General features: G+C 34.6%; 1 pseudogene; it reads right to left on the reverse strand.

Annotated features, from left to right (window-relative positions):
- Positions 1–1,125: 1,125 nt before the first annotated feature.
- On the reverse strand, positions 1,126–8,056 carry LOC100792768 (disease resistance protein RPV1-like; annotated as a pseudogene).
- Positions 8,057–18,734: the final 10,678 nt, after the last annotated feature.

Below are 18,734 nucleotides of genomic sequence, written 5' to 3' on the forward strand. Positions count from 1 at the left end.
TATACATGTAATAGATTGCTAAAAATAAAGTAATAGAATAGAAAAAAAATTATTGTCAACACTACATTTGCATCAATCTTAGAATATGGTTCGTAGATTTTTTTTATTACAATAATATACTACGATAACTTTTGTACTTAATTAAAATAAAAAAGTATAAAAGAAATAAAATTATTAATATTTTTTAACTGGAAACATGTCTTTATATGTACTGACAGTATATTCTAATAAGAATATATATATATATATATTAAATTTTTATTAATTTTTTGTATGTTTATTAAACATCTATTAGATATTAAAAATTTTATATGATGAATATAAATATATTATAATAACTAAAATAAGTTCCTTTTTATATTGAAGTAAACGTAATATTGTGTAACCATATTTGTAAACCTAAATTTTTTTTGCTCCATTTGTTTTAAACCGGCAAAAGTGAGAGGGAAAAAAATTCTCAAATGTTGACATGTGTATGATATACAATGGTTGAAATTGTAGATGTAGTAGTAGTTGCATTTCCAATATTGTAATAGATAATTATTATATGTTAAAATAGGTTAAATTAGCCTCTAATTTATTATTTAGGTTTAATTTTGTATTTTAATTTTTAAAATTGATTTATTTTAAAAAAATACATTTTATGGCTGTTGAAAATCATTTAATTGAGATTTTGAATCGTTACAAAATATAATTTCTTACCATTTAGATTAAAGAATTAAATTAAATCCAAAAATATTAAATAATCAAATTAAACCTAAAAATAAATTAGAGAACCAAAATATTAATTATAAGTCTGATTTAAAATGATCATTTTACTTTAAAAATTATTTAAAATCAATCTCATTTTAATTATTATGAAATAAAATTATGCATGAGGATATAAAAGAAAGAAAAAAAACTATCCTGACTTATGTTGAGCATGTTATTGGGGGAGTAAAGTTTCCTACAACTTGGAAGCAGAATGACAAAATGAAGAGGTATTGCAAATAATGTTAAACTTCAATTGATTTAAGATTACGACAACCATACCAAATGTTCTAGTTCTGCCATTGTTGAAGACCGAAGAATTATTTAAAACATATATAGTACGTAATTGAAGATAAGAATGAAGTGAAACTTCGGTATAACAGATAATGAAACATACATAATGAGATTTGTATAATAATCTAATTGCTATAATTGTCATGCGGCTTTGATTGAGAAGTCCATTAAGCCATATTGTACATTTGAACTTAATCAAAGTTTAACCAACTACATGCGAAGCAAACGGAGATCTCTTTCATAATTAAGCTCATTGAGACGTTCTCTTGTTTCATTGCTACCGTTATAATCAGAATATTTTCACTTGAATCTTCTTAAGTTGCTCGTACTTAGCAATTTGACTATTCAGGTCGCCAACATACACATGATCCGGTTTTTCCGATACGTCCATAGCAATTTTTTCGACTATTTCATATTCAATGCTGTCATACATATGTACAAAAACAGTACGTAAAAAATCACATATAAAAAGTAAAAATAAGAGAAAATATGTTATAAATTAAAATAATTTTATACTATTGTATAATAAGTTGATTAATTGATTTACTTAAAAATTACATTAACAGTTATTTATGATTAATAAAATTATTTCACAAAGTGAATGATGTGATTGATGGTTTGAGTGTGGTTGTTTAGGAGGAAGAGGAGAACACGTCCCTAATAACAAAGTGTTACACTTGTTGTCTAGTTATCTGTTAGGGGAAGCGGGGGGATTGTGTGGCGTTCCGGCGGTGAGGGAAGGAGGGAATTCGAGAAAGAGGGGTTTGAAGGGGATGAACTTGGATGCGGGAGGGGGGAAAGGTACACCCTTATTCGAGAAAGGGAGAGAACTCCTTAACATGAACTTTATTATTCACGTGTCCTTATTACAAGCGTAATTCCCCCTTTTATAACTTGTGATACATGCTCAACTAACTAACTAATTCTGTTACTACTAACTAATTGGATCACGTGCATGTCCTTTCTTACTCCACACGTGCACAGCTGCTTACTATCATGTGTGCAGACTTACGTAGTAATCTTTCAGATGAGTAGGAGCTCCCTTGATGCGCGTTGGTCTTGGGTTGGGTGTGTGACGGTCGTCGGAGCTGCAGTCACCGGAGATGTTGCAGTCGTCATCGGAGGTGCTAACACTACCGTCCGCCCCCAAAAACCACCTTGTCCTCAAGGTGGTAGGTCTGGCATAATTCAAACCATGCTTCCCATGAGGTATCTTTCGGTGGTTCACCCTCCCAATGTGTAAGAACCATACGGGAAGGTGGATTAGTGGAATGGTCGAGGCGAGAATCGAGGAAACATAGTGGTTGTCGAAGGGGCTGGTTATCATGGACCTGTAAGGACCATTCGTAGGTGGCGGTGGGTGGTGGACCGTGATGGGGACGGAGGAGAGAGCAATGAAACACTGGGTGTATCTGCGACCCAGGTGGAAGAAGAAGACGATTGGCCACTGCGCCGACGTGTTCGAGAACCTGGAATGGGCCGAAGAACCTTTTAGAGAGCTTTGGGTGGAGGGAACCAGTGATCGACGTCTGCCGTCCCGGCCGTAACTTGACATACACCCACTGGCCTGCGACGAACGTGACGTCGTCTCACTTGGAGTCAGCGTATTTCTTCATCGTTTCCTGAGCTTTTTGTAGCTTGCGCTTAAGCTTTAAGTGCAAGGCGTGACGGGTTTCTAGTAAAGACTGAGCAGCTTCGTTGCTGGTGGCGCCGGAAACATAGTCAAGGACTGTGGGAGGTGGTTTGCCATAAATGATTTCAAATGGCGTGAGGCCAGAGCTGGAATGGAGGGACGTGTTATAACTCTATTCTGCGAGGGCGAGGTACTGATGCCATGTTGAAGGTTGATCGTGGACGAAGCATCGGAGGTATTGCTCAACGATGCGGTTCATCACCTTCGTCTGGCCGTCAAACTGGGGGTGGTACGCAGTGCTTAACCGGAGTCGCGTGCCGCTCAATCTGAACAACTCCTTCCAAAATCTGCTCACGAAGATCGGGTCCCAGTTGGAGACGATGTTTTTCAGAAAATCGTGCAACTTACAAACCATATCCAGGAATAAGCTGGCAACTTTGAAGGCGGTGAACCCGGAAGCTAAGGCACCTAAATGCACACCTTTGGAGAACCTATCGACCACGACTAGGATAACGGTAAAGCCTTTTGAGTTTGGCAGGTGGGCGATGAAGTCCATGGAAAGGTCTTCCCACACCCCCTCTGGTGTCGGTAAGGACTGCAGTAACCCAGCTGGGCGTCGATGGACATTTTTACTTTGTTGACAGGTGATGCATTGTTTGATGAATTGCTTAACATCTTGTTTGAGACCAGACTAGAAGAAGCTTGACTCAAGGCGATGGGTAGTTTTGGTGACACCCAAATGCCCTCCCAGGGGTGTTGAATGATGTTCAGTGATGACACTATGAAGGAATGGGTTATCCTGATTGAGCCAGATTCGACCCTTGAACAGTATCAGCCCGTGACCGAGAGTATAGTCAGGATGGTCATTAGGGTTATCACGAATGGCTTGAGCAAGGCGTTGGAACTCCGAGTTAGAGTCGAGGGATTGCTTGATGTCACTGAGGAAGTCAAGCTGGGGAACACTAAAGACGAGCAAGGAAGCTTCAGGAGATGGAGCTCGGGAAAGAGCATCAGCGATCACGTTAGTGGCGCCAGACTTATACTGAATGGAGTATTCGTAACCTAGTAGCTTTGAAAGATAATAGTGTTGCTCTGGTGTCTGTATGACTTGTGTCATCAACTCCCGGAGACTTTTGTGGTCTGTGAGAATGGTGAACGGCCGGCCTAAGAGGTATTGCCGCCACTTCCGTACAACAGCTACGACGGCGTGAAGTTCGCGAATGTAAGTGGATGCATGAAGCACGCGTGGTCCCAGGCATTTGCTAAAGTATGCTAGTGGATGGCCATTCTGCAGAAGCACGGCACCAATGGCGATTCCGGAAGCATCCGTCTCAATCACGAAGGGCTCGGAGAAGTTAGGAAGGGCCAGTACTGGGGCACTGGTCATGGCGAGCTTGAGTTTATCAAAAGCATGTTGTGAGTCTTGGGACCAGGTGAAGGCATCCTTGCATAGCAGGGACGTGAGAGGAGCTGCAATGGAGGCGTAGTGTTTGATGAATTTTCGGTAGAACCCTGTGAGCCCCAAGAATGCGCGTAACTCTCGAACGGACGTTGGGGTTGGCCATTGTAACATCACCTGGATTTTTTATGGTTCAGGAGATACGCCTTTGCCGGAAATGATATGGCCCAGATATTCGATGGTATCTTGTGCGAAGAGACACTTGGAGCGTTTCAGGAAAAACTCAGCGTGATGAAGGGTTTGGAAGATGATCTCAAGGTGTTGCAGATGTAGTGCCAAAGAATTGCTATAAACCAAGATATCGTCAAAGAATACTATGGCAAATTAGCGCAAGAACGGCCGGAGCAGCTGGTTCATGGCTGATTGAAATGTAGAGGATGCGTTACAAAGCCCGAAGGGCATCACCAGATATTCGAAGTGGCCATTGTGGGTTCGAAAGGTTGTCTTCTCGATGTCGCTTTCATTCATCAGAATCTGATGGAACCCTTGCCGGAGATCCAGCTTGGAGAACCAAGAAGCACGTCCTAATTCGTCTAGCAGTTCATCTATTATAGGGATAGGGAACCGATCTCGAATTGTAGCTGAGTTGAGAGCTCTATAACCGATACAAAGTCTCCAAGTGCTGTCCTTCTTCTTCACGAGGAGCACTGGAGAAGAATAGGGACTGGTGCTTGGTCTGATCAGACCGGCGGCGAGGAGCTCGGAGACCTGGTTTTCGATCTCATTCTTTTGGAAGTGGGGCTATCGGTAGGGACGAACGGTTATTGGGGGAGTGGCTGGCTTGAGGGTGATGTGGTGGACCACTTGTCGTGGGGGAGGTAGAGTGGAAGGTTTCTGGAAGAGATGACTATAGCGGAGAAGAAGGTGTTCCATAGCTGGAATCGGATGTGGCGGTGCGGGTTGTTCGGGTTCGGTTACGGGTAAAACGTGTAGTTGGTAGAGGGCTGATGTAGAACCCGTATGGAGGAGGCGCTTAAGTTGGGCCGCATAGGTGGGTTCGGGTCCAATTGAAACATATGCTCTCAGAGTGATGTCGTGACCCAAGTGATTAAAACGCATGATGGAGTCCACATAGTTCGTCGTGACTGGCCCTAAACGGTGTAGCTAATCTATTTCGAGCACCGCGTCGGCTCCGCTTATCTGCAGAAGGTGAAATGACACCACGAAAGGATGTCCTTGGATAGAGAGGTGAGTGTTAGGGAAAATTTGATCACATGCTAGCATGGATCCGTTCCCAACCATTACTTGAAGAGGATGAGTGTTCTGGGTAGAGAGCTTGAGAAATTGCGCGATTCGTGGTTGGAGGAAGTTATGAGTGCTTTCGCTGTCAACCAGGACCGTGAGGCGGGCGTTCTTAATCGTGCCATAGATTCGGAAAGTTTCTGATGAGGGTACTCCGGCGAGCGCATGGAGACTGATGTGTGAGTCTATGTCCGATGAGGGAGCAGGATCGTTCTCGAGGGCCAAGGTCTGATTCTCCACGAAGTCGTGGTCTGTGGTGTCAGGAGGTGATGGTTGTTCATCGGCTATGAACAGTAATACCCGCCCTTTGCATCTGTGATTGGCACTCCATTTGTCATCACAATTGTAACACAAACCTTTTTCTCTCCGGAAAGCCATCTCTGCAGGTGTGCGTTGAACGAATGGTGGTTTAGTTTTGGCCGGAACCTGAGGCGTACTATTGATGGTCGGTCTTGGAGGGATAGAGTTTCGAGTTGAGAGAAACGATCGATCACGCAGCTTCTCTTCCTGAAGCTTGGCTAATGCAGAAGCCTGCAAAAACGATATCGGCTGGAGAGCAAGAACCTCCTGTCGTACATCGGGTTTGAGCCCCGAAACGAAACAGCTTAAAAGGAAGGGGGTGGAAGTCCCACCACACGGTTAGCTAGACGCTCAAAATCAGTCAAATATTCATTCACCGTACCTGTTTGTGTAAGTTTAAACAAGGCCCCTTTTGGATCTTCGTAGAACGTCGGCGCGAATTGCGATTCTAATGCTTGGAGGAACCCATCCCATGTGGTGATAAGCCCATTGCTGTACATCCATTGGTACCAGCTTAAGGCTGCACCATCAAGGTATAAGGATGCCACCGTGATTCTTTCGTCCTCCGGTGTGTTCTGGTATTGGAAGAGCTGAGTTATCTTGAAGATCCACCCTAGAGGATCGCGTCCATCGAACCGTGGTATGTCGATCTTAACAGCGCTACGTTGATGATTTGGGTGACTCGAAGTAGTGGTGTTGGTATTGTTATCGGAAGCGTGAAGATGGAGAAGTTCCAAGATCGAATCGACCTTGCCGGCGAGGTCGTTGTAACGATCATTAATGGAAGCTTGGCTGTTGGTGAGACGGGCGATAGCTTCTTCGAGGCGATCTGTCGTAGTCTTCCTGGTTCCGTGGTCAGCCATGGCGATGGTGACGGCACAGGTCGGACCAGTTGTTAGGGGAAGGGGGGGATTGTGTGGCGTTCCGGCGGTGAGGGAAGGAGGGAATTCGAGAAAGAGGGGTTTGAAGGGGATGAACTTGGAAGCGGGAGGGGGGAAAGGTACACCCTTATTCGAGAAAGGGAGAGAACTCCTTAACAGGAACTTTATTATTCACGTGTCCTTATTACAAGCGTAATTTCCCCTTTTATAACTCGTGATACATGCTCAACTAACTAACTAATTCTATTACTACTAACTAATTGGATCACGTGCATGTCCTTTCTTACTCCACACGTGCACAGCTGCTTATTATCATGTGTGCAGGCTTACGTAGTAATCTTTCAGATGAGTAGGAGCTCCCTTGATGTGCGCTGGTCTTGGGTTGGGTGTGTGACGGTCGTCGGAGCTGCAGTCACCGGAGATGTTGCATTCGTCATCGGAGGTGCTAACATTATCACTTTTTTGTATTGTTTCAAGCGTTAGTGTAGTCATTGTTGTTAAACATCAACCTCTTTAGGCCAACACAAACTAGTTTGCTACAACTTCATTTGCAACAGCTACGCTGCCGTCACTTAACCACTGATTAAGTGGCATTCCTTTGGCCATTAACTAACAATTAACAATGGCTTTTAGCCATCGTTTATGCATTATTTTACCTGTTAACCAATTTTGATATGATTTCAAAAACATCGTGCAACTCTCCAAAGGAACAATTAAGATTATATTTGACAAAAATACTAGTTAAACTAAATAAAAACTTAGAAATTAGCCCATAGTCAAAACTACTTGTAAGCTAAAAGATATGAATATAACTGAAAAATATAAAAAATAAAGATATTTAATAGATATTTTTATTTAAAATATAATTTTATTTTATATGGATAAAAAATATTTCGGTAATTATAAAAATTTTAGTTTTTTAATTAATTTTGAACTCTTATATTTTTTAATAAATAGTACAAAATGGTACAAAATTAAATTACCTGTTCAGGGAGCATTCCCAACCCGAGTGATTAGCTGCATCAGTCAAAGCCTTTCTCCACCTTTGCACCTTCTCCATGTTACCTTAGAAACGTGGCTCGTGTTCAGCAAATGCTTCTCCGTAACTTCCTGTCTGATTTCGTAGCATAGATGGATCTACATGATAGAAAATAGGCACCACAATTTGCCCCTTTTTTTTCTTTACACTCGAGTATTTTGACAACTTCATCCAAGCACCACTTTGAAGTGGCAAAGGTTTTTTTGGAGAAAACAATGACCGAGAGATTGGCTTTCTCGATTGCATTAAGAAGGGTGTGTGATATTTCGTCCCCTCTCTTAAGGTTGTGGTCTATGTAAGTTCTAATAGCGTACCTTTTTAAAGCAGCGTTAAGATGGCCAGTGAAAGTGTTTCGCGTGTCCTCGCCTCTAAAGCTGAGAAACACTTCATGCTCTTTTTGAGAATCATTGGATTTTGTGGATGGTGATGCCATTACAAGCTTCTCAATTCTCAGTATAATAATCTAATAATCTTTCCTCAAATGGATTTGAGAGTTCAAGTTCTTCTTGTGGATTAATTAATTTGGAACTTTTTGTGATGTCCCTGTAATGCATGTTTTGCTAATATATATATATATATATATATATATATATATATATATATATATATATATATATATATAGAGGGAGAGAGAGAGAGAGAGAGAGGTGATGTAAAGCTGTTAGCGTTCATATTCGGAGTTTATTTCTCATGCATTTAGTGTCATGTTTTCCTATTTATCCGCGCTTATATGTGCAAAATAAGAAATTATTAGATGATTTTGAACTATCACTTACCATAATTCCAATAAATTTCCAAGAAAAAAAACATATATATTAACTAAGAAAAATAATTAACTATATTTAATGACATCAAGTTCAATTTTTTTTTCAAATTATCTTTTATTAAAATTTATAAAAAGATAAGAAATAACCATTAAAATTAAAATCTCAATTAAATGAGAAGTATTTTATAGATAATAACATCGTATAAAATAAAATTAGTTAAAAAATTATATTTAAGATCATAAGAAAATATATATTTAAGTTTTTTCAATTTACAAAAAATAATTAATAACATTTAAATATGTATCGAGCAGAGATTGATTAGTACCTTAGATTAGACACTAGAGTTCAAGACTATTTAACACTACGAACTAGAAGAATAAATCAAACAGGTACTTTCTTGTAGAAAACAGAAGCTACGCAACGAAGTTTCTTATAAACGTGCCTTTCTGCCCTTTCTTTAATTTTCTGCCTTAATGTTGTACCAAGCACGTCAGAATTCGTTGTTGCTACGTGGAAGAGAGAAATATTGAAGATAAATAGTTGTTTATCTATATTAGATATATTAGATTGATTTCTTTTCTTTTCTTTTTTATAATAATGCAATTAACTCTATTATTAGTCCCAAATACTTTTCTCTATTAACATCTACACTGAATTCAACTATTCTGGGAACTACTTTCTTATTCTTTTTCCTCACGTGGTTCTGCGGAAGATTTAATACTAATTAATCTCCGCTGGTTGCTTTTGATTTTATTCAGCTTATATCACATTTTTAAATTCAACTTGTAAGTATGATATAATAAAATCTCTTTTTAATGATTCGAGCTAGAAGAATAACTATACAAAGTATGATGTTAATTAAATTAATATATTTCTAGAAGGGATTCCTGAATTATTATACAAAGCATTGATATTCGAAGTGTATTTCGTTGTTCCTTCGTGGAATTAAGCTGAAAGAAACTGAAGATGATTTTTTTATTTATATATCTAGAACACATATAATTAGATTTCATATACATTTTTCCTTCTAATAATGCATGCAATTAAATCTTTTATTGGCCTCCAAATTCTTGCTTAATTATTGCTAAATTATAATGCCTATAATTTAGTTTCTAAAAATTAAAGTTTTCCCTTCGTTACTTTGCTAGGGTTGATTTGCTTTCATAGGCATCATGGCGTGTAAAGGTTTAATTTCTTCCAAGAATGTAGGTTTCTCACTCCTTATCCCCAGGCTACGCTTAACATATATATTAGGGTTCAGCGAGCACTTCTTGTTGAATGATGGCTATTATGGATTTTTTAACATCTCGCGTCAGCTAATAATATACTCAAATTAAAAGTATATATAACTTGATAAGAACTTTGATCTTATAAGTTAATTTTGTATGATTTAGTTAATTCCAAATTAACATTTTAAGATGATATTATAGTTTATTAATTCTAAATCTATTAAATGATCACCTACCACATTATCCATGCACCATGTCTAACAAAAATGTTGGCCATGAGGGGTGTATTAGAAAAACCCAAGTTTCATAATAGTTAGAGATAGTAGCAAAATAGATTTTATATATTGTATTATAAGTGAAGGAAAAATTTCACTTACAAATTAATTTTGTAGAATTGAGTTAAGTCAACCCAACTTATGATGAAGAAGCGATGGTGCAGATACCTAACCTACTTAATAGCATTAGAATTCGCAAGCATATATGCAGCCTCTCCCCCATGATTCTACATGTACAAGGTAGTAATGAAACTTGTCTAAAAAAAGACCAAGTACTAAACCTCCATAGTCCATGCGATATGGAAAAGGGGCACGAAGGAGGAGAAGCACTAGGTTTGTGAAGATGTCAAATGGCAATAAAGTTTGGGAATAAAATCATAATTTATACTAAAATTTATTATTACAACAAATTTGGGCCTTTAGATTCAACTAATGGCTCACAAATTACCTCAGTACCTAGGGGTAGGTGTCAGTCCATTTTTGGACAAGTTTGGATGAATAAAGTTCAAGCATTGAAAACTAAATAGGAAAAAAATAAGGACTAAAATTGTTTATTCATCTTACGGATTGTGTCGAGTTCGAGTAAAGGGTGGATTCGGGTGACACAAGTGAGAAAGACCCAAGGTAGAACATGATCAACAACCCATCTTACAATGTGGTTATCATCAGTGGAGCTAGAGATGATATATATATATATATGCAAGACACAATAAAGGAAGGATGGTTTGGAGGGCGTTGTGATAGCCACCACCGCTCACCCATGTCCATGATATTGTTCACCCTTCCTTGCGTCACCATTATAGCATCCCTAATTTATGAACTTTAGAATAATAAAGAGACAACTTTTATGGAATAGCTTCAATATTTAATGGTTAAAGAATACACATGGGCATTATTAATAATAGGCACCTTATATTAGGAATTGATGAAAACAAAATAATAGGACCCAGATGGGGAGGCAAGGCCCAAGGTGGGATGAAGCCTACCAAACCACACATTTAAGTAGATGAAGGAAATGAGACTTAGAGAGAGAAAAGAAAAAAAAAAAGAAGGAAAGAAAGTTGGAGAGAAGGAAGAAAAGGATAGATGAGATGAACTAGAGATCCCAAGACCCAATGCAAAGACTCATCTCTACATGTTCCATAAGGTGAATGCTTCCCCTTTTTCCTTTTCCACTAAGTTTTCCTTGACACTTTCTTTTTCTCATTTTTGCACACTATTCATGGGATTTAGGGAGAATGATGATTTTGAGTTGTTTTTCTTGAATTTGAAGTTTTTATGTTGGGGTTTAGTGTTACAAAGCATTAGGAATTATTATTGATGTGTTTATTGTTAGTTTGAATCCTTGGGTAGCCATTAATGGGGTCAAAAGCTCATATTCACAAAGAAATAATGTTAAAGAGTTTGCAGTTTAGCTAAGAAAATTTCCATAGAAGTTGGATCTACACGAATTTAGCTCAAGCTAATTTTTTTGTTAAACTAAATTAAGGTAGAATGTTTCATTTTACCTTGAATATGTTCTTGAGAGCTTCCAAATCAATTCCAAATGTGTATATAATTGTTTTATGAACTATATAGAAGGTGTGAAGTTATTTCTATGATGAGGATTATTCTTTTGTTTGAGATATTACTTTAAAAGGATGAATGTAGACAATTATGAATCTTATAATGTTGAAATAAATGTAGTGGGTTAAGTGCTTTTCTTATTAAATTGATTGGACGATTGTTGAAATGTCATAGCTTAAGAAGGTGAACTTGAATGAATTGCAAATTCTATAAATGAATTATCTAAATGTAGCATGTTATTGATGAGATGATGATATGTATGATGTGAGTGTGGACTTGATGTTGGAACCGTTCCCTAGATATATTGAATGAGCACTTATGTTATTTTGGGGAAGATTTTTATAGAATAATGGTTGTTTTGGGAAGGTGAGTTTCATGCCAAAACTCAATCCATTAAAGTGACATAGGGGTCTCGCTTGGTTGGATATTTTCTCAAGTATCAATCCCTATGTTTTTATCTTCGAATGACATGTTGGAGTGATGAAAAATACTTTTCAAAAAGGCTTAGTTGACTATTTTAGTGTATATATATGGGATGAATTGTTATTGTTGAGACTTGGACCCTTGAATCAAGCCATTGGAGATGGCAGGTATGGAAGTTTCGTATCTAAGATCGTAGGGGATTCCAAATAAAATCTACCAATGGTGTTGTATATGCATCCTCAGTGCATAGGCTATGCATGGTTGGTGCATAAGCACATGAGTAGGTATATAAGTCGATGGTGCTAGGTGGCCTCTCAACCGAGTGCAAGTGGTTTTCATGGTGACTAAGAGGAATGGACCTATAGAATAAACAAGTAGTTGAATCCCTATAAATGTAAGGTCTTGCAATCATATAGAGGTGAGTTAATACCCACACTTGTCTATTTTCAATAAAATCACACTTTGCACATAGAGTTAGCCCAAGAGACTCCTTGAATGGTCAAGTGATACTATGTTAAGGGATGAGGCATGTGGGGGACCACTCATATGATGTAGAAAACTCCATGGAGTAGAGTTTGTTGTTGATGACTTGTTTCAGTCATATGTTATGATGAATTATGTTGATTGAATGATGATGAAGACTTTTGATAGTTGATGCTTGATGTCACATGGTTATGTTTGGTTATTGAACTATGATATTATGGTCTGATGGTAGTTGTTGATGTACTTGTACAATACGACTTTATATGAACTGAGTTTTATGATAAGCTTTATGTTTTCACATGTTAAGCAAATGGGAGAAGCTTGGAGCATGGAGTTGTTTGGATGGAAGAAGATCAATATAGTTTGTATCTCCCAATGAATGGGAATTGGTTTTATGTTTTATGTACATTGGTCATGTTTTGTAACGCACATAAATGTCAAAAGGCTTTGGATAAGTTTTGATCTTATGATGTATATTTAAGTTGTAGTTTTCATGTAATTAAGATATTCTTTATTTTTTTAAGTTTTCAAAATTTAGTAATATAATAGGTAAAAGGAAGATTATTTAGGGTGTTACAACCATCATCAAGGAGAAACATGGTGGAGATGGTAGTGGCTTGGCATCGCAACAACTCTGGGAAGATGGCAAGGACAAGCCAGTGGGGATGATGCAACTTCAATTGAGTGAGTGATAAAATAGAAAAGGGAAGTTAAGAGAGGATGGTAAACATGCAAAGAAAGCTTTCGGTGGGTGGTCTCTCTCTCTCGGATAATAGGAAAACCAAAGAGTGGTAGATCAATGCCCAATGCGGTTTCTAACTCTACTTCTCGTATTTTGAAGGCTAAATAATATCATTGGAAAATTGATTGTTCTCGTGTACATGGGTTAGTGTTGGTTCCAACGAGAAAAATATTTCAGCCCATACTCGCTCGAACCAATCCATATATAACCATTTTTTTTTACATTTTTAACCTGAGGCCTGATTACACCTGTCTAAAATGAGTTTTTTTTCATTGGTCTTATCAGGTTGCAGTCCAGTTGTGGATTTTAGCCCAATCTTATTAGTACTTTACTCTTCTTTCTCCTAAACTACAAAATTACTTATCTCCTCCCTCCCTAATGATGACAAGACATGGCTACTTACAGTAAGCCAAAGGGTTATAGACATTCACATTCATTGTACCTTTTCCTTGGGTTGTTATGCTGGGACATTTAATATTAAGTTACTCTTCTATTTTTATTTTTAAATTTTATAATTTAAAATATTACAATTCTTCTTAATTGATTGTTCCTCACTTATATATCATTCAACTACAAATTATGTAATTTTGTATTCTTTTAATTCTATACAGGTCCCATTTTTCCATCATGTAAAGGGTAACCCTTTTACAAATAATATTTTATTAGCATCTCATGTCACTATTTTGCTAATCCTGGTAGCATGGAGGTAGCAAATTAGTTGTGATAGTGTAGCCCAAGGTGAAGTATGGAAGAGCATGCATGGAATTGCCACAATACTTGGAGTATAGGTGGAAGTAATTAAAGGTGTTTGTGACCCTATGGCTTATCGAAGGCTCATAAGTGGCAATGACTTGTCGTCAATGGGGAAAAAGTGAAGAACAATGGTGTTTGAGAGTTCTGTAATTAGGGAGAAGGGAGTACAGAGATTGAAAATAGGAATTTGGATTTGAATCTGTGAATTGTTAGATGTATTTCAATGTCCAAATTTAAAAGTAATAATGAAATTTGATTATTTAAGTAGTTACTTAAATAAGATAGAAAACACTAAACCTTTTGTAGGAGAGGATCCAAACTTGACTAAACACTAAACCTAAAATAAATAATCTTAAACTAAATATTCTCCTAAAATAGAATATTGTCCTAAACTAAGAAAAAAATCTTGAATACACAAAATTCGATACACAACATAAACATATTTTTGTTGTGTATAATGCACTACAAAATCATGTTTTGTTACATAGCAAACACACACACACAAAAAAAAAAAAAAAAAACTCCAAGCTCATTTGCTTCACAAGCAATAGATGATTGCAATTAAGCATGTGGCAGTTGCGATGTCCCAAGGCTTCCATTAGCAGTAAGGGTTCATTTTTGTCATTCAAAATAATGTTATTTATCAGCTATGCTAAATTATATCATGCCTTATAACATATTTATGATAGCCATATAAAATTGTTAAATAACAAAAAAAAAAACATTCTATTTGAGTTGAATAATGTCAATTGATCAAATGACACTCATTATTTTTTAAAACCAATCAAAATAATTCAACAAAACAAGCACCATATCCTTTGTGCATATCATTTAGGGTACCTTACTTATATTAGTATAAGGGTAATTAGGTAATTTATTAGGTAATGAAAATGCTCATATTCATTACTCACATGTCCTCGTTAAAGCTGCCCATTAACTATTCATTACAGATTTTATCCGTGAATATCCTCATGTGTGCATCTTTTTTCCATCCCTAGTAGCTTAGGATATTTTATATAAAAATGTGGAGGTGAACTTAGAAATAAGGGGTGTAGGACTAACAAAGCTCCATCTTTAATTGGTCAAGCTTTATTCTCGGATGGGCTTACTGTGCATTGGATTAGAATGTACAGCCCAAACGTTTTTAATCATACTCAAACAAAATTTAATTGAACTTAGTGTATAATTAAACTGCTTGTATTTAATTCATTAAGCAGAGAGGAGGCAGGAAAAAAAAAACTTGGGTTTTTAAATGCTCTAATGGTGTAGTTACCTAAAAAAGAAAAAAAAAACTCTAAAGCTTTAAAAGAATACAAGGTAACACTTTCACTCCACTTTAAAACTAGCACCTGATGCCTCTGACTTAAACAAAAGATCTACTTCCATGAGGCCCTAAGTGGAGATGACTGGACCAGAATATTGCTATTACTATCATTTGAGCAAAAGATCTAATATTGGAAATCAGCAACAAATGAATAATCTTGATACCTAATTTGAACATTGATGTCTACAATAGAATCAAAATAAAAAGACATGGTATAATAAAATAAAAATTTATCTTTTACAAAAAAAACAGAAAAAGTTTATCACATAAAATTCATTGAGTAAATTATTTATAGCAATAATTAAATCTTTTTTTTTTAAATGAAAAGCTTGAATATATTGAAATCATGATGAACATTGCTACCTAATTAGAATCATTGTTATTTTCATTTCAATAATTACCTTAATAATAATATTTACATTAGTTACTTTACTTATATATACTTTAAAATAATTTAGTTATCTCAATTTTAAAATTATCTTTTAATTTTAATCTTCTATAATTAGAATGCGTACTATTATTATGAAATTAAATATTTAAATTATGAGAATCACAATCGTCATAATTATTTTATTTTTTAATTGAAAACATTTATATTTAAACGAGAAAAAAAATGAATAAACTACTGCTACGGCCTACGTGCTATATGCCTACTTGACAAAACCCAATTTATATAATTGATGAATTGTGTCATATTATTGTTTCTTTATGCACCAACTACAATAATTTCTTCTCTCTTATTCTTTTAGAGTGTGTTTGGATGAAAAAATTTAAAATTCTGAAAAATTTTAAATTTTAAAAATTTTAAATACTTTAATTGAAATTCTTTTATTTTCAAAATTTTATGTTTGGATAAAAAAAATTAAAATTATGAGGATGAAAAAAATGAATGAAAAAAAAAGAGAAAATATGATTGGTGTGCTAGTTATATATGTCTCTATGCTCACGTCCGATCTATGTTTTAGGAGCTGTGTTTGAAGGAGACTGTAAGAAGAGAATTTCAATTTCTCACATTTTAAAAAAGAAATTGAAATTCCAAATTTTTAATTGTTTAAAATTGTTTTAAAATTCCAAAATTCTAAATTACAGAAATTTAAATTCTCTGATAAATTAATTTCATCAGTTAAAATTTTCTATCCAAACACACTCTTAGCTTAAACCAAAGGCACTCTAGAAAGAGATTTATATTAATGCAAATAATAATAATAATAATATCATGTTTTGAAGTTGAAGATCCCCTTGGAGTGCCTTCCATATTCCGATGGAGACCCTTTTGTTTTGGAAGGAAACTCTTGGCAGAGAAAAGAAACGTCATGATTGGTGGTGGTACGTCTCTTTCTTATCACTCCAGCTATTAGCAACCACCGACTCCATCGCACGTTCCCTTTTTAATACTATTATTATTACTACCATAAACCTAACATGCCCCTAGCAAAGCCAGATATTTCTCCGCTGTAAATCTTAAATGATTTTTTTAACTTAACATGCTCTCCTGTGTATTTAATCAATGCACAACTATTGATAATTAATCTTTCTAGCTAAACATGACTAATTGCCCTGATTTGGTGGGATTTTTAATCAGTTTTTTCGTCTATAACATTTGAAATTAAAATATTATTTAAGAAAATTAAGTTAAATATCATTCACATTAATGACTTATAATTTATATAAGTAAAATTAGGTTTGCATTTTTTAAGTAAAACTTTAGATTTTAGTTTTAGATGAAAAAATTGTGATTAGAATGAATTCTATTCAAGATCATAGTTAAATTTTTTTAATAAATATTAATTATCAACAAAATTTGTAGATATTTAATTTGTTACGGTGATTTTTTAAAAAAAAATCATTCTTTCTAAAGACAAAAAAAATCTTAAATGCAGAGATGTATCAAAGAAATAATAAATATATTTAAAAGAAGTTTCTAGAATAGAGCAAAATTATTTACACTATTAATAAAAGAAATATTTTTTTTTGGTATTCACAAATTTTAGACAATTTTACACTTTATAGTATATATAAAATTTTAAACTTTTATTACTCTCAATGATTACTCACTATTCTCATTTTATTAATTACTTTTATTAACTTTTAAATCTTTTTTTATTTACACATGTAAAAAGATACAGGTGCTTCTCTTCCCAAATGTTAATAAACGGGATTTAAGTTTTTCTTTTGTTGGACTGGGATTTTAGGTCAACATGTTCTAGTATGGTGTATGCGTTTAGTTTAAGGTTAAAATTATTATTATTTTTTTGGAAAAAGTAGGCTTTTAGTTCTTGTAGTTTCTTGGTTTGTGTTCCTATACTTCATCATCAAATGTTTTAATTTCTAAATTCATAAAAATTAGTGTTTTTAGTCTTTAAAAGACAAATTTCACATAAAAAACGATGTTAATAATATTTGTCCCGAGAGACTAAAAATGCTTATATTTAAAACTGTAAGATCGATCAAAATGTTTGATAGTGGAATACAGAAATAAAAATATTTTTTTTTATAAAATGTAGAGACTAATTGGTAAGTTTTATTAATGCAATTAATTAGTAAAATATAATTTAAGCAATTTAATGATTCAAAATTAATTTTATTAAACTCTCATTCAACCAAAAAGTCATTGGTTTTAGTAAAAAAAAAAGTGGTTCTAAAGCGAAGATTTCACTAAAAATATTTGATTTCCCGGAAGAGAAGATTACGGTGAAAGAAAAAAAAAAAAAAAAACAAAACTCTAAATCAAATGGTGCTTAAATTTCGAATCCCTGTAACTAATTGGGCATCGTTTCCGTATTTTGGCAGATACATATATTTTAAGTCAACTAACTATTATCAGAAATATAATGTGAATGTACCTTTTCTGATCAGTATTGTAAATGTAGCTTGAATAGGTAGTTCAAAATTCTCTTAATTGTATTTTACTCCCCTTATTTTTTTATTTTATAAATTTAATCCTCTTATTTTATTTTGTGTTTTGTCTTCGTTATTTTAATTCTATAATTTTTTTATATTATTAACTTAACATATAATATATAATTAAAAAAAGTCAATGTGACTCTAGAGTGCTATGCTAATATATAATGTCATCGTGACAATGTAATATTTTTTAGGTTTAAATATTTTTTGGTTTCTTAAATTTAGAGTCTATTTTTTTAGTCATTTAATTTTTTTTTATTATTTTAGTTTTTCAAATTCGTAAAATGTCTTTTCTTAATCCCTCAATTCCTCTTGGCTGAATTTTGACGATTTGGATGTATAATTTAGTGTAATTTTGACTGAACATTGAACAAATTAGAAGACTAATAAAATGAAAGTTTTAATTTGAAAAACTAAAATCTAAAAACAATAGACTCTCAAATGTGTTTTAATCAACAACTGATTTTAATCAAAAGAATTGACTAATCACCACATGACAATAAATATAATTTCATGTTAACACTTTTGTTAAATATTAAATGTCATTAATAAGTAGACAAAAAATTAACAATTAAAATAATAAAAAGAGACCAAATTCATAAAATAACACAAATATGAAAACAAACCCTTCAAAATTTCCCTTATTACCATTATCTTGCCATTATATATT

Source organism: Glycine max, chromosome 8 (assembly GCF_000004515.6).
Source record: "Glycine max cultivar Williams 82 chromosome 8, Glycine_max_v4.0, whole genome shotgun sequence".
NCBI classification, from domain to species: domain Eukaryota; kingdom Viridiplantae; phylum Streptophyta; class Magnoliopsida; order Fabales; family Fabaceae; genus Glycine; species Glycine max.